The sequence below is a fragment of the Hibiscus syriacus genome, unplaced genomic scaffold, assembly GCF_006381635.1.
Source record: "Hibiscus syriacus cultivar Baekdansim isolate YM2019G1 unplaced genomic scaffold, ASM638163v2 tig00001799_pilon, whole genome shotgun sequence".
NCBI lineage: Eukaryota > Viridiplantae > Streptophyta > Magnoliopsida > Malvales > Malvaceae > Hibiscus > Hibiscus syriacus.
In genome coordinates, this window is record NW_024061890.1 from 400,005 (window position 1) to 416,175 (window position 16,171).

Consider the following 16,171-nt stretch of genomic DNA (forward strand, 5'->3'; position numbering starts at 1 on the left):
ATCATGTTTTTCGATGGTTTAAGAGTAGAAAAATGGAGAATTTGATGATGAGGAATGAAGAAAAAAGTGATGGGTGAAGTAAATGTTGATGAATAAATGATTTGGGAATAAGAAATGTGATGAAACTGATGATACTAAAGCATCCAAAGTAGTTAAGAGATGAGATAACAAAACATGAAATTGATGACGATGGAGCAAAGAGATGAAAAAGAAAAATTGAGGATGTAAGAGAGAATTTTCACAGTAAATCCATAGTAGAGATGTTAGAATAAAAATGTCGAAAGGAAGAGAAAGAATAGAGGTAAACGATAAATCATTGTTAATTTATTTATGATTAATTAGTTCACATGTCAAAAAAAAAAAACTAGTGGTGTGCACCTAAAGAGGCACACAATGGGGCAGAAGAATTGTGTTCCATTAAATTATGTTTTCCGGGCACTTGCTTCAAATGCAGGGTGGAGACCAATCACATGCTGGATCATAAAATTGATCCATTATGGGAGCCTAAACCCAAACCCAAACTAAATTGATGTCATTGCTAACATCATTTAAGTAATGATGTCATTGCTTAAATCAATTTAGCTAGGTGAGATTTAGGTATTTGTTGAATTTGTAATGGTTTAAATTAGTTTATTTGTGTGGTGTATGATTATTCTTGAGTAGTATAAATACCCCTCTCCATTTTAGTTTTAAGCATCAAGAAAAATTAAGAGCTTCTAAGTGAGTGAAGAAGCAAAGTCTTATAAGAGTGAGTTGTAGTTCTTGGTTTTGAGTGAGAGTGCTCTTGTAATATTTCTTTGAGTTTCAATAAAAGTTGTTTGTGTGAGTGTTTTATTTCCAACAAAGTGGTATCAGAGCGAGTTGGAAAGATCGAAGGTCTCGACGAGAGGAATCCGACGCCACCAGAATTTTCTCAATCTGAGTTCTGACGCACTGCCACGCACCGGCGGAAGAATGCTGCCAGAAAATCGAGTTGACTCACCGAGTTGAGCCGAGTCAGCCGAGTTGGAGCCCTTGACCGAGTTGTCCAAGTCCCTCCCAAGGTTTTTCGGCGTTCCGGATTTATCCGTGCAATCGGATTTTACAAAATCTCATTATATTGAGAGATATAGAAAATGGTATGACACTATTCCAAGTTCTGACACTCAACAACAACAACTACGAAAATTGGTGTATCAAAATGAAGGCACTTCTTGGATCACAAGATGTGTGGGATATCATAGAGAAAGGCTATAACGAGATTGTAGATGATGTTTTTTTTTTCTACTCTTACACTAGATCAAAAGATAACTTTGAAGGATTCAAGAAAGAGAGACAAAAAGGCTCTCTACCTCATCTATCAAGCATTAGATGATGATGGTTTTGAAAAGATTTCAAGTGCAAGCTCTAGCAAGGAAGCATGGGAGAAGCTGCAAACTTCTTACAAAGGATTCGAGTAAGTGAAGAAGGATTCATCTCCAAACATTAATAGGTGAATTCGAATCCTTACACATGAAAGCATCTGAGTCTATTTCAGATTATTTCTCAAGAGTAGTAGATGTTTCTAATCAATTAAAAAGAAATTGTGAAAAGTTAGAAGATGTGAGGATAATAGAGAAGATACTCCGTTCGTTGGATCCCAAATTTGAGCACATCGTCGTGATGATTGAAGAAACTAAAGACTTGGAAGAAATGAGGATCAAGAAACTCCAAGGATCATTGCAAGAATACGAAGAGAAGCATAAGAAGAAGCATGAGTTTACTGAGCAGCTCCTCAAGCTGCAACACAAGGATATGCATGAGAGCCAACGCAATGATAGAAACCAACGTGGCCAAGGCAGGTAGAGGTCATGGACGAGGTGGAAGTCGAGGTCGTGGACGAGGCTGGAATTACAACAGCAACAATTCCAACAACAACTATGAGAAAGGAGAAAGCTCAACACGAGGCCGTGGAAGAATCAATCTGAACTCAAGGCATGACAAATCTCAAGTTCGATGTTATAATTGTCAGAAGTTTGGGCATTATGCTTCAGAATTTAGAGCTCCCAACAAAAAAATTGAGGAGAAGGCCAATTACGTGGAGGAAAAGACAGATGACAAAGAAACTCTTCTTCTAGCACGAAAGGAAACTAACGGTGGCCAAGCAAATTCCTGGTATCTTGACACTGGTGCAAGCAATCACATGTGTGGAAGGAAAGACATGTTCGTGGAGTTAGACGAGTCAGTAAGCGGAAATGTTTCGTTTGGAGATGATTCCACAATAGCAGTGAAAGGGAGAAGTAACATTCTTATCTGTTTGAAAGATGTGAGACATCAATTTCTTTCAAATGTCTACTATGTGCCCAATATGTAAAGTAACATCTTAAGTTTAGGGAAACTGGTAGAGAAAAGTTACGATATTCATATGAATAATTATAATCTTTCTATAAAAGATGATAAGAATAACTTCATTGCTAAAGTGTCAATGTCAAAGAATAGAATGTTCTTGATCAACATACAAAATGATGTTGCAAAGTGCCTGAAAGCTTGCTACAAATATGCATCATGGCTTGGCATCTTCGATTTGGGCATCTCAATTTTGGAGGTCTAGAACTATTATCTAAGAAGGAGATGGTGAAGGGACTACCTATCATCAACCATCCTGACCAGCTTTGTGAAGGGTGTCTAGTCAGAAAACAATTTAGGAAAAGCTTTCCAAAGGAGTCAGAGACAAGAGCCAAGAAGACACTTGAGCTCATCCATACCGATGTGTGTGGACCGATCAAGCCAAGCTCTCTCACGGTAACAATAACTATTTCCTTATCTTCATTGATGATTTTTCAAGAAAAACCTGGGTATATTTCTTGAAACAGAAGTATTTGTTGAATTTGTAATGGTTTAATTAGTTTATTTGTGTGGTAGGATTGTTCTTGAGTAGTATAAATACCCCTCCCCATTTTAGTTTTAAGCATCAAGAAAAATTAAGAGCTTCTAAGTGAGTGAAGAAGCAAAGTCTTATAAGAGTGAGTTATAGTTCTTGGTTTTGAGTAAGAGTGCTCTTGTATTATTTCTTTGAGTTTCAATAAAAGTTGTTTGTGTGAGTGTTTTATTTCCAACATTGCAGTGGTCCATAAGCTATTATGGCAATACATTTTCAATCCGATTGGCTTGAAAATTTAGATGTATGTCTAAATATTATTAATAACTTTGATATTTTTTGTGATGAATTCTACTGGAAACAACTATAAATATACAGGAATCTGCTCAGCAAGCACCAGCCTTGGCCCTCCCCATAGCTCACTGCATAAGGAAACTTCTTTATAATGTTTATGGATCTTCAACCTCACGTCCTCACCGATTCTCAACTATTTTTTTTTATCTTCTCGTGTTTCCTCATATCAAGTGGCTCCATATATTTAGTATAAAACACAATTATAATTTATTTATATTTGATATTGGACATCCCTTCACTAATCGGTAACCACCACATTTTCTTACAATTAATATCCAGTACAATATAATTACTGCTTATGTATAACATGTTCAGTACAACTTTCACAGGCTAATTTTGTGAAAAGCCCCTTTTTAGTTAATTTTCTGTATATTTGGTAGATGAGAAGCTTAGACTAATCAGGAATACGTTAGGTTTCTTACAATTAATATCCAGTACAATATAATTACTGCTTATGTATAACATGTTCAGTACAACTTTACAGGCTAATTTTGTGAAAAGCCCCTTTTTAGTTAATTTTCTGTATATTTGGTAGATGAGAAGCTTTAGACTAATCAGGAATACGTTAGGTTTCTAAACTGCCAACAACCAAACTAAAATAGAAACAGTGACGAATCGAACTGTATAGTGATGACGATGTTTTTTGTCGAGAAACTTCAACTGGCACTCGCTAATGGGAGTCTATATATAAATAAGCTTATCCTATACGTTCAAAAGTCATAAATCAATCCACATCTCAATTCCGACAATCAAAACTAGCTCATCACATGGAATCCTATCATGCATATTCTCTTCCTTCTCTTACTGTTCTCTCTCTCTCCATGTCATTTTTTTCCGTTGCTGATGCTGAAGCATCGACATTGCAAAGGCCCTTCAACAATAACATTTCATCTGGTTTTGTGTTTGGGGATTCGATGGTGGATCCTGGGAACAACAACTTTGTGCAGACCCTCTTTAGGAGCAACTTTCCTCCCTATGGCAAGGATTTTAGAGGCCAAACTCCAACCAGAAGGTTAACCAACGGGAAGTTGACCACCGATCTCTTTGGTAGGTTGATATTTATTCATTGAAATGCATCGTGGTATTTGGTATTCTTTGTGAGTTCGTTGTATAGCTTGCTTTGATTATTTTGGTCCATATGGGCAGCTTCATACATAGGCATAAAAGAATATTTACCACCATATTTGGATCCCAACCTTAGCATGAGGACCTGATGACAGGAGTTAGCTGTTGAAAGTAAAAAAGGAGAAGGAAACAAATGGGGCGGCTTGGCTAAGGGCGGCTACTTTTAGTCAAATTTGGCCACCAAATTTGATAAAATAATAAAGGGTAAAATACCCAATTTAGTCACTTTACTTTTAGGGTATTTACAAGATTAGTCTTTAAGCTTCAACTATAAATACTCCAACCCATTTAGCTTCAAAACCATCCCAAATCATTCTAGCTTTCTTCCAATACTATAGAATTTAGAGAGTTTCTTGAGAGTTGTTTTCTCCTTTTTATCAATAGAGAATTATCATTGTTTTATCATTGGTAGATCGAGAGAAGTTGTAATTCCTATTTTCTCGTAGTGAAACTCTTCTACCATTGCCCGTGGTTTTTACCCTACATTATTTAGGGGTTTTCCACGTAAATTTTGTGTCTCTTTTATCTTCATTTTTATTTTCTCAAATTATCAGTTGTGATTTTGCTCTATTCGATAGCCATCTTCCGTAACAATTGGTATCCGAGCCAGATTAGAGTGTGTAATAACTACTTATTGTCTTTGTGGTTGCCACCAAAAGGTGGATCCTCCAACATAAGAAAGTAAGAAGGTATTACCCATTCTTTGAAGGTTCCAGAGACTATTCACGATAGTGAAATAGTGGGAGCTATCCGTAATAGAATCTATGGCAACGAAATTTGATATTGAAAAATTCAATGGAAGAAATTTCTCATTGTGGAAATTGAATATGAAGGTCATCCTAAGGAAAGACGGTTGTCTAGTAGCTATCAGTGAAAGGTTGGTAGATTTCACAAATGACAACAAATGGATCGAAATGGACGGGAATGCTATGGAAAAACTTTCATCTAGCTTTAGCAGATGAAGTATTGTCAAGCATCGAGGAGAATAAGACAACTAAGGAGATATGGGATCATCTCACCAAATTGTACGAGGCCACATCGTTGCACAATAAAATTTTCCTTAAGAGGAAATTGTACACTCTTTGTATGCCAGAATCTACTTTAGTGACAGAGCACTTAAACACGTTGAACACTTTATTTTCTCAGCTTACATCCTTAAGATGTACAATAGGAGAACAAGAACGTGTTGAACTTCTACTTCAAAGTCTATCTGATTCGTATGATCAACTCATCATCAACTTGACAAACAATAATGTCACCAGTCTAGTCTTCAATGACGTTGCAGTTGCTGCTCTACAAGAAGAAAATCGGCGCAAGAACAAGGAAGACAGACAAGTAAATTTGCAACAAGCAGAAGCGTCGACAACGATGAGAGGGAGATCAACAGAACGTGGCCAAAAGCAGTAGTCACAAACATAGTAGATCAAAGTCGAGAAACAAGAAGAATTTAAAGTACTATAAATGTGGAAAGAAGGGTCACTTGATGAAGGATTGTTGGAGTCTAAATAAAAACTCTAATCCACAAGGCAATACCACAAACACTTCAGATGATGGAGATGCTCTATGCTGTGAAACGTCAACCACCGTGGAAGGTAGAAAGAGATATGTAGATATATGGCTCATTGATTCGGGAGCAACATATTACATGACCTCAAGAAGAGAATGGTTCCATCATTATGAACCTGTCTCAGGAGGATCTGTGTATAGTTCCAATGATCATGCCTTAGAGATCATTGGCGTGGGAACAATCAAATTGAAGATGTATGATGAAACAATTAAAGTTTGAGATGTGCGGCACGTGAAAAGCCTGAAGAAAAATTTATTATCCTGTAGATTGTTGGGTAATAATGCAAGCAAGATTGAAACACGGAAAGGAATCATGAAGGAGTTTCGTGGAGCGCTTGTGGTGCTGAAAGGCGAAAAGATAGCATGAAACTTGTACATGCTGAAGGGAGAGACTTTGCTAGAAGCAGAAGCCTCTGTTGCCTCATGTAGTTCAGATTTTGCAATGCTATGGCATCAAAAACTTGGACACATGTCAGAACAAGGAATGAAAGTCCTTGTGGAGCAAAAGCTACTTCCAGACTTAACAAAGGTATCACTTACTTTGTGTGACCATTGCATAACAAGTAAGCAGCACCGGTTGAAATTTAACACATCAAATTCTAGAGGCAAAATTGTTCTAGAATTAATTCACTCTGACATATGGCAAGCACCAGTTACATCCCTAGGCGGAGCAAAATATTTTGTCTCATTTATTGATGACTACTCCAGGAGATGTTAGGTGTACCCTATTAAGAAAAAGTCAGATGTGTTTTCCACTTTCAAAAACTTCAAAGCGCGGGTGGAACTTGATTTTGGAAATAAAATCAAGTGTTTCAGAACATATAATGGAGGAGAATATACAAGTGAAGAATTTGATGACTTTTGCAGGAAACAAGGCATCAAAAGATAGTTCACAGTAGCGAATACTCCTCAACAAAATGGAGTGGTAGAGCAGATAAACAGAACCTTCTTAGAAAGAACAAGAGCAATGTTGAGGGATGGATTCCTAGAAAAATTATTCTGGGTAGAAGCAGTCAATGTCGCCTGTTATTTGGTGAATCGAGCTCCATCAACTGCAATAGAGCTAAAGACACCAATGGAGATGTGGGAATGGAAAACCAACTGATTATTCAAACCTCCATGTATTTGGAAGTATTGTGTACGTGATGTACAACTCCCAAGAAATTTCAAAACTGGATCCAAAATCTAGGAAATGCAAATTCTTGGGGTATGCTGATGGTGTAAAGGGGTATCGCTTGTGGGATCCCACTGCCATCAAAGTGATCATCAGTAGGGATGTCATCTTTGTAGAAGATAAACTACAAATAAAAGATGACGATGACATCGCTGAAAAGTCAGAGACTACACAGATACATGTGGACAAGGATTTTAACAAGGAGATTCTCCTGAAGCAGAACCAGTACATGATGAACAAGAACCAGAGAGTTCTGAAGCTCCAACAACTCGTCAATCAGATCGTGTGAGAATACGTCCCAATTGGCACTTAATTTATGTTATAGAAGGAAATATTGCATACCTTTAACAGAGGACGGCGAGCCATCAACATACCAAGAGGCAATAAACAACTCAGATGCTTCATTATGGATAATGGTGATGCAAGAAGAAATTGAAGCCTTCATAAAAATAATACATGGGACCTTGTGCCACTACCACAAGGAATGAAGCCAATTGGTAACAAATGGGTCTTCAAAATCAAGCGAAATGGTGATGATAAAGTGGAGAGGTATCGTGCAAGACTGGTGGTCAAAGTACGCTCAAAAAGAAGGTATTGATTTCAATGAAATCTTTTCTCCTGTGGTACGACTAACAACAGTTCGAGTAGTCTTGGCAATGTGTGCTACATTGAACTTACATCTAGAGAAGCTAGATGTTAAAACAACTTTTCTTCATGGAAATCTTGAATAAGAGATTTACATGCTCCAGTCTGAAGGGTTTGAAGAAAAAGAAAAGAAGAACTTGGTTTGCAGGTTTAAAAAATCTCTATACAGTCTAAAGCAGGCGTCGAGGTGTTGGTATAAGAGATTTAATTCCTTCATTATGTGCCTTGGATACAACAGAATTAATGCAGACCCTTGTACTTATTTCAAGAGGTGTGGTGATAACGATTTTGTCATACTGCTGTTGTATGTGGATGACATATTGGTTGCAGGACCCAACAAAGATCATATTGAAGAATTGAAGGCATAACTGACTAGGGAATTTGAAATGAAGGACTTGGGATCAGCAAACAAGATTTTAGGATGCAAATTCACCGAGACAGAAGTAATAGGAAGATTTGGCTTTCACAAAAGAATTACTTGGAAAAGATCTTGTCACGATTCAGCATGCAACATTGTAAGCCAATTTCTAACCCTCTTCCTATTAACTTCAAATTATCCTCTAGTATGAGTCCTAACAGTGAAGAAGAGAGGATGGAGATGTCTCGAGTGTCGTATACATCGACAGTGGGAAGTTTAATGTTCGCTATGATATGTACAAGACCAGACATTGCACAAGCAGTGGGAGTGGTTAGTCGGTACATGGTGAATCTAGGAAAAGAGAATTGGAATACAGTAAAGAGGATCCTGAGATACATCAAAGGGACCTCAAATGTTGCATTATGTTACTGAGGATCAAACTTACTAATCAATAGGTATGTAGATTCTGACTATACAGGGGATTTGGATAAAAGAAAATCTACTACAGGATATGTGTTCAAAATTGTTGGTGGAGCTGTAAGCTGGGTTTCAAAATTGCAGTCAGTTGTGGCTACATCCACAACAGAAGCAGAATATGTAGCAGCTACACAAGCCAATAAAGAAGCAATTTGGTTGAAGATGCTATTAAAGGAGCTTAGGCACAATCAAGAGTATGTCTCTCTGTTTTGTGACAGTCAAAGAGCCTTGCATCTAGCAAGGAATCCAACATTTTATTCAAGGACAAAACACATACGGGTTCAGTACCATTTCATTCGTGAAAAGGTGGAAGAAGAGACGGTAGATATGCATAGATCCATACCAAAACAGCAGATTTCATGACGAAGGCGATCAACGTGATAAATTTACTTGGTGTCGATCCCTTGTGGCATGTCAGAAACGTAAGCAACATGAAGGTACAAGGTATAAAGAATGGTGTAAAGATATAATTGTTATAATGAAATCTTCAAGTGGGAGATTGTTGAAAGTCAAAAAGGAGAAGGAAACAAATGGGGCGGCTTGGCAGTATTAAGGGTGGCTAATTTTAGTCAAATTTGGCCACCAAATTTGATAAAATAATAAAGGGTAAAATACCCAATTTAGTCACTTTACTTTTAGGGTATTTACAAGATTAGTCCTTAAGCTTCAACTATAAATACCCCAACCCATTTAGCTTCAAAATCATCCCAAATCATTCTAGCTTTCTTCCAATACTAGAGAATTTAGAGAGTTTCTTGAGAGTTGTTTTCTCCTTTTTATCAATAGAGAATTATCATTGTTTTATCATTGGTAGATCAAGAGAAGTTGTAATTCCTATTTTCTCGTAGTGAAACTCTTCTACCATTGCCCGTGGTTTTTACCCTACATTATTTAGGGGTTTTCCACGTAAATTTTGTGTCTCTTTTATCTTCATTTTTATTTTCTCAAATTATCAGTTGTGATTTTGCTCTATTCGATAGCCATCTTCCGTAACAATTGGTATCCGAGCCAGATTAGAGTGTGTAATAACTACTTATTGTCTTTGTGGTTGCCACCAAAAGGTGGATCCTCCAACATAAAAAGTATGAAGGTATTACCCATTCTTTGAAGGTTCCAGAGACTATTCACGATAGTGAAATAGTGGGAGCTATCCGTATAGAATCTATGGCAACGAAATTTGATATTGAAAAATTCAATAGAAGAAATTTCTCATTGTGGAATTGAATATGAAGGCCATCCTGAGGAAAGACGGTTGTCTAGCAGCTATCAGTGAAAGGTCGGTAGATTTCACAAATGACAACAAATGGATCGAAATGGACGGGAATGCTATGGAAAACTTTCATCTAGCTTTAGCGATGAAGTATTGTCAAGCATCGAGGAGAATAAGACAACTAAGGAGATATGGGATCATCTCACCAAATTGTACGAGGCCACATCGTTGCAATATAAAATTTTCCTTAAGAGGAAATTGTACACTCTTTGTATGCCAGAATCTACTTTAGTGACAGAGTACTTAAACACGCTGAACACTTTATTTTCTCAGCTTACATCCTTAAGATGTACAATAGGAGAACAAGAACGTGTTGAACTTCTACTTCAAAGTCTATCTGATTCGTATGATCAACTCATCATCAACTTGACAAACAATAATGTCACCAGTCTAGTCTTCAATGACGTTGCAGTTGCTGCTCTACAAAAAGAAAATCGGCACAAGAACAAGGAAGACAGACAAGTAAATTTGCAACAAGCAGAAGCGTCGACAACGATGAGAGGGAGATCAACAGAACGTGGCCAAAAGCAGTAGTCACAAACATAGTAGATCAAAGTCGAGAAACAAGAAGAATTTAAAGTACTATAAATGTGGAAAGAAGGTCACTTGATGAAGGATTGTTGGAGTCTAAATAAAACTAATCCACAAGGCAATACCACAAACACTTAGATGATGGATGCTCATGTTGTGAAGCGTCAACCACCGTGGAAGGTAGAAAGAGATATGTAGATATATGGCTCATTGATTCGGGAGCAACATATTACATGACCTCAAGAAGAGAATGGTTCCATCATTATGAACCTGTCTCAGGAGGATCTGTGTATAGTTCCAATGATCATGCCTTAGAGATCATTGGCGTGGGAACAATCAAATTGAAGAGTATGATGAAACAATTAAAGTTGAGATGTGCGGCACGTGAAAAGCCTGAAGAAAATTTATTATCCTGCAGATTGTTGGGGGCTGAAAGGCGAAAAGATAGCATGAAACTTGTACATACTGAAGGGAGAGACTTTGCTAGAAGCAGAAGCCTCTGTTGCCTCATGTAGTTCAGATTTTGCAATGCTATGGCATCAAAAACTTGGACACATGTCAGAACAAGGAATGAAAGTCCTTGTGGAGCAAAAGCTACTTCCAGGCTTAACAAAGGTATCACTTACTTTGTGTGACCATTGCATAACAAGTAAGCAGCACCGGTTGAAATTTAACACATCAAATTCTAGAGGCAAAATTGTTCTAGAATTAATTCACAATGACATATGGCAAGCACCAGTTACATCCCTAGGCGGAGCAAAATATTTTGTCTCATTTATTGATGACTACTCCAGGAGATGTTAGGTGTACCCTATTAAGAAAAAGTCAGATGTGTTTTCCACTTTCAAAAACTTCAAATCGCGGGTGGAACTTGATTTTGGAAATAAAATCAAGTGTTTCAGAACATATAATGGATGAGAATATACAAGTGAAGAATTTGATGACTTTTGCAGGAAACAAGGCATCAAAAGACAGTTCACAGTAGCGAATACTCCTCAACAAAATGGAGTGGTAGAGAAGATAAACAGAACCTTCTTAGAAAGAACAAGAGCAATGTTGAGGGATGGATGCCTAGAAAAATTATTCTGGGTAGAAGCAGTCAATGTCGCCTGTTATTTGGTGAATCGAGCTCCATCAACTGCAATAGAGCTAAAGACACCAATGGAGATGTGGAATGGAAAACCAACTGATTATTCAAACCTCCGTGTATTTGGAAGTATTGTGTACGTGATGTACAACTCCCAAGAAATTTCAAAACTGGATCCAAAATCTAGGAAATGCAAATTCTTGGGGTATGCTGATGGTGTAAAGGGGGTATCGCTTGTGGGATCCCACTGCCATCAAAGTGATCATCAGCAGGGATGTCATCTTTGTAGAAGATAAACTACAAAGAAAAGATGACGATGACAGCGCTGAAAAGTCAGAGACTACACAGATACATGTGGACAAGGAGTTTGAACAAGGAGATTCTTCTGAAGCAGAACCAGTACATGATGAACAAGAACCAGAGAGTTCTGAAGCTCCAACAACTCGTCAATCAGATCATGTGAGAAGACGTCCCAATTGACACTTAAATTATGTTATAGAAGGAAATATTGCATACTGCCCTTTAACAGAGGACGGCGAGCCATCAACATACAAAGAGGCAATAAACAACTCAGATGCTTCATTATGGATGATGGCGATGCAAGAAGAAATCGAAGCCCTTCATAAAAATAATACATAGGACCTTGTGCCACTACCACAAGGAATGAAGCCAATTGGTAACAAATGGGTCTTCAAAATCAAACGAAATGGTGATGATAAAGTGGAGAGGTATCGTGCAAGACTGGTGGTCAAAGGATACGCTCAAAAAGAAGGTATTGATTTCAATGAAATCTTTTCTCCTGTGGTACGACTAACAACAGTTTGAGTAGTCTTGGCAATGTGTGCTACATTGAACTTACATCTAGAGAAGCTAGATGTTAAAACAACTTTTCTTCATGGAAATTTGAATAAGAGATTTACATGCTCCAGTCTGAAGGGTTTGAAGAAAAAGAAAAGAAAACTTGGTTTGCAGGTTGAAAAATCTCTATACAGTCTAAAGCAGGCGCCGAGGTGTTGGTATAAGAGATTTAATTCCTTCATTATGTGCCTTGGATACAACAGACTTAATGCAGACCCTTGTGCTTATTTCAAGAGGTGTGGTGATAACGATTTTGTCATACTGCTGTTGTATGTGGATGACATATTGGTTGAAGGACCCAACAAAGATCATATTGAAGAATTGAAGGCATAACTGACTAGGGAATTTGAAATGAAGGACTTGGGATCAGCAAACAAGATTTTAGGGATGCAAATTCACCGAGACAGAAGTAATAGGAAGATTTGGCTTTCACAAAAGAATTACTTGGAAAAGATCTTGTCACGATTCAGCATGCAACATTGTAAGCCAATTTCTAACCCTCTTCCTAGTAACTTCAAATTATCCTCTAGTATGAGTCCTAACAGTGAAGAAGAGAGGATGGAGATGTCTCGAGTGCCGTATACATCGACAGTGGGAAGTTTAATGTTCGCTATGATATGCACAAGACCAGACATTGCACAAGCAGTGGGAGTGGTTAGTCGGTACATGGTGAATCTAGGCAAAGAGCTTTGGAATACAGTAAAGAGGATCCTGAGATACATCAAAGGGACCTCAAATGTTGCATTATGTTACGGAGGATCAAACTTACTAATCAATAGGTATGTAGATTCTGACTATACAGGGGATTTGGATAAAAGAAAATCTACTACAGGATATGTGTTCAAAATTGTTGGTGGAGCTGTAAGCTGGGTTTCAAAATTGCAGTCAGTTGTGGCTACATCCACAACAGAAGCAGAATATGTAGCAGCTACACAAGCCAATAAAGAAGCAATTTGGTTGAAGATGCTATTGAAGGAGCTTAGGCACAATCAAGAGTATGTCTCTCTGTTTTGTGACAGTCAAAGAGCCTTGCATCTAGCAAGGAATCCAACATTTTATTCAAGGACAAAACACATACGGGTTCAGTACCATTTCATTCGTGAAAAGGTGGAAGAAGAGACGGTAGATATGCATAAGATCCATACCAAAGACAGCATAGCAGATTTCATGACGAAGGCGATCAACGTTGATAAATTTACTTGGTGTCGATCCTCTTGTGGCATGTCAGAAACGTAAGCAACATGAAGGTACAAGGTATAAAGAATGGTGTGAAGATATAATTGTTCCAATGAAATCTTCAAGTGGGAGATTGTTGAAAGTCAAAAAGGAGAAGGAAACAAATGGGGCGGCTTGGCAGTATTAAGGGTGGCTAATTTTAGTCAAATTTGGCCACCAAATATGATAAAATAATAAAGGGTAAAATACCCAATTTAGTCACTTTACTTTTAGGGTATTTACAAGATTAGTCCTTAAGCTTCAATTATAAATACCCCAACCCATTTAGCTTCAAAATCATCCCAAATCATTCTAGCTTTCTTTCAATACTAGAGAATTTAGAGAGTTTCTTGAGAGTTTTTTTTTTTATCAAGAGAGAATTATTATTGTTTTCTCATTGGTAGATCGAGAGAAGTTGTAATTCCTATTTTCTCGTAGTGAAATTCTTCTACCGTTGCCCGTGGTTTTTACCCTATATTATTTAGGGTTTTCCACGTAAATTTGTCTCTTTTATCTTTATTTTATTTTTTCAAATTATTAGTTGTGATTTTACTCTATTCGATAGCCGTCTTCCGCAACATTAGCTTCGCCTCCTCTCGTACCGAATTGGATCCACTTACAGCACGGATATCTGTTGACATTTCTCCCTTTCCCTTTTCTCCTTTCATACACTAAATTATGAATTATTATTTAATACAATAGTTACATGATTTTTTAACTTCAATTTCTTAACCACTTTATAAATTTAAAAAATCTCACTGTAGAAAATAAATTAAAGTTTGAATATTGATCTGTTGAATCCCAGAGCGTGATTTCATTACCAAGCGCTGGATTATTTTAAAGTATAAAAAACGACTGCAATCTGCCATTGGAAAGGAAAGGATGGAAGGTATTATCAAAGACGGGGTGTTTCTTATCAGTTGTGGCACTAATGACTTAGTAGTAAACTATTTCACCTTACCAATTCGACGAAAGAAGTATACTGTGTCAGGCTATCAACAGTTCGTGTTGCACAATTTGAAGCAACTCCTACAGGTTTGGCTTAAGAACTACTACAAAATACTTGACTTAACAAATAAAAATTTCCTATTTATAACATTATAGCATTGAGTGTATAATAATACTCCTGTGATCTAAATAGTTGTGTTTAATATATGCATAGAGATTGAAACTAGATTATGTAAAATATAGCAGTCCTAACTTTTTTTTTCTTGTTGAGGTGAGAAATTACACTAGGTTGAGTCTATCATGGTGGCTCCTGCTGTACCTCAGAAGCAACCTCCTCTGGTATCTGGGTGAATTCATGGAGACTAGAAGAGAGTTCCCACAACCTAGGAAGATATAACAGTCTTAATTTAATGTGAAATATTTCTCTCTCTCTTTTTTTTAACAATTCCTACTAGGGAGGGGAAGAAGAGTTCTTGTTCCTAATATATATTGAACCCACAACCTAGGAAAAAGAGAAGATGTCAAACCAGAACTTTTAACTAATTACTCTAGAGATTACTTTTTAACTATTTTATAAGTGATCATTTTATTCATTTATCAAACGTATAGTAACTTTTAAATCACTTTAAAAGTAGATAGAAAATGCATTCCTACCGTCAAAGTCGACGAATCGAGTATGAAATTAAATGGGCAACATCCGTATAAATATTTGTTGGATAATTTAAAGCTAGTTAAGGCTGAATGATAAATGGGACTCGATTCTGAGCCTGCTTATCATAGAAAAAGGATCTAAAGGAATGGCATGGGGTCCTAACATTAACTACATGGTTAGTACGAGCACCACCCACTTCTTCCATTGTCTTTAAGAAGAGGAACATATAAATAGAACAGTCTGCAGTACTACTCTTGAAGCTCTTCAACTTGGAAGCTTTGATTTTTATCAGTCCTTTTACCACAGGATTTATGGGACGAAGGGGCTCGGAGAATCACCGTTACAGGACTGCCTTCGATGGGTTGTTTACCGGTTGTCATCACCCTCAATTCCTGAAATGCGATCCTAGAACGTGGTTGCATTGAAAAATTTTCTCGGACTGGATTGGAATATAACCAAATGCTCCAAATTGAACTGAACTCAATGCAGGGTAGATATGCTCATCTGGGTGCAAAAATCACTTATATCGACATTTTCACACCATTGGTTGACATGATTCAAGGCCTTGGAAAACATGGTAAACATGATCTTCTATTTTGTCATAAAAACCTTAGTGGTTTCTACTTGGCATATATCAGTAGTAAACCAGATTTTCCATTTTCCTCTTAATTTCTCTGTAGAATTTGACGAGGTTAGCCATGGCTGCTGTGGGAGTGGTTTCTTGGAAGCAGGATTTTTGTGTAATCCAGAATCATTTGTGTGTTTTGATGCGTCAAAATATGTATTTTTCGATTCAATTCACCCTACTGAGAAGACATACACTAAAATATTTGTAGCTAGCCGTTCTGTCATCGATTTATTGATTCGGGACTGATATCTTATTGATTGATCAGTGATATAATAAAAATTTATGTTAACATTATTATCTTTTTTTCCCCTTACATGTGCTACTGAGCTTGGTCACATCTATTAAAAAAAAACACTTTATGATTCATAACTAGAGCAGATGCGTTTATCAATTTCCACGGATGCAAAATTAATACATTTTGTACGCTAAAATAAATTCGTCTGCAAA

The 16,171-nt window shown here is 37.1% G+C and overlaps 1 pseudogene; it reads left to right on the plus strand.

The window, feature by feature from the left end:
• The first annotated feature begins 3,957 nt into the window (after positions 1-3,957).
• LOC120133956 lies at positions 3,958-15,970 on the plus strand (annotated as a pseudogene).
• Positions 15,971-16,171: the final 201 nt, after the last annotated feature.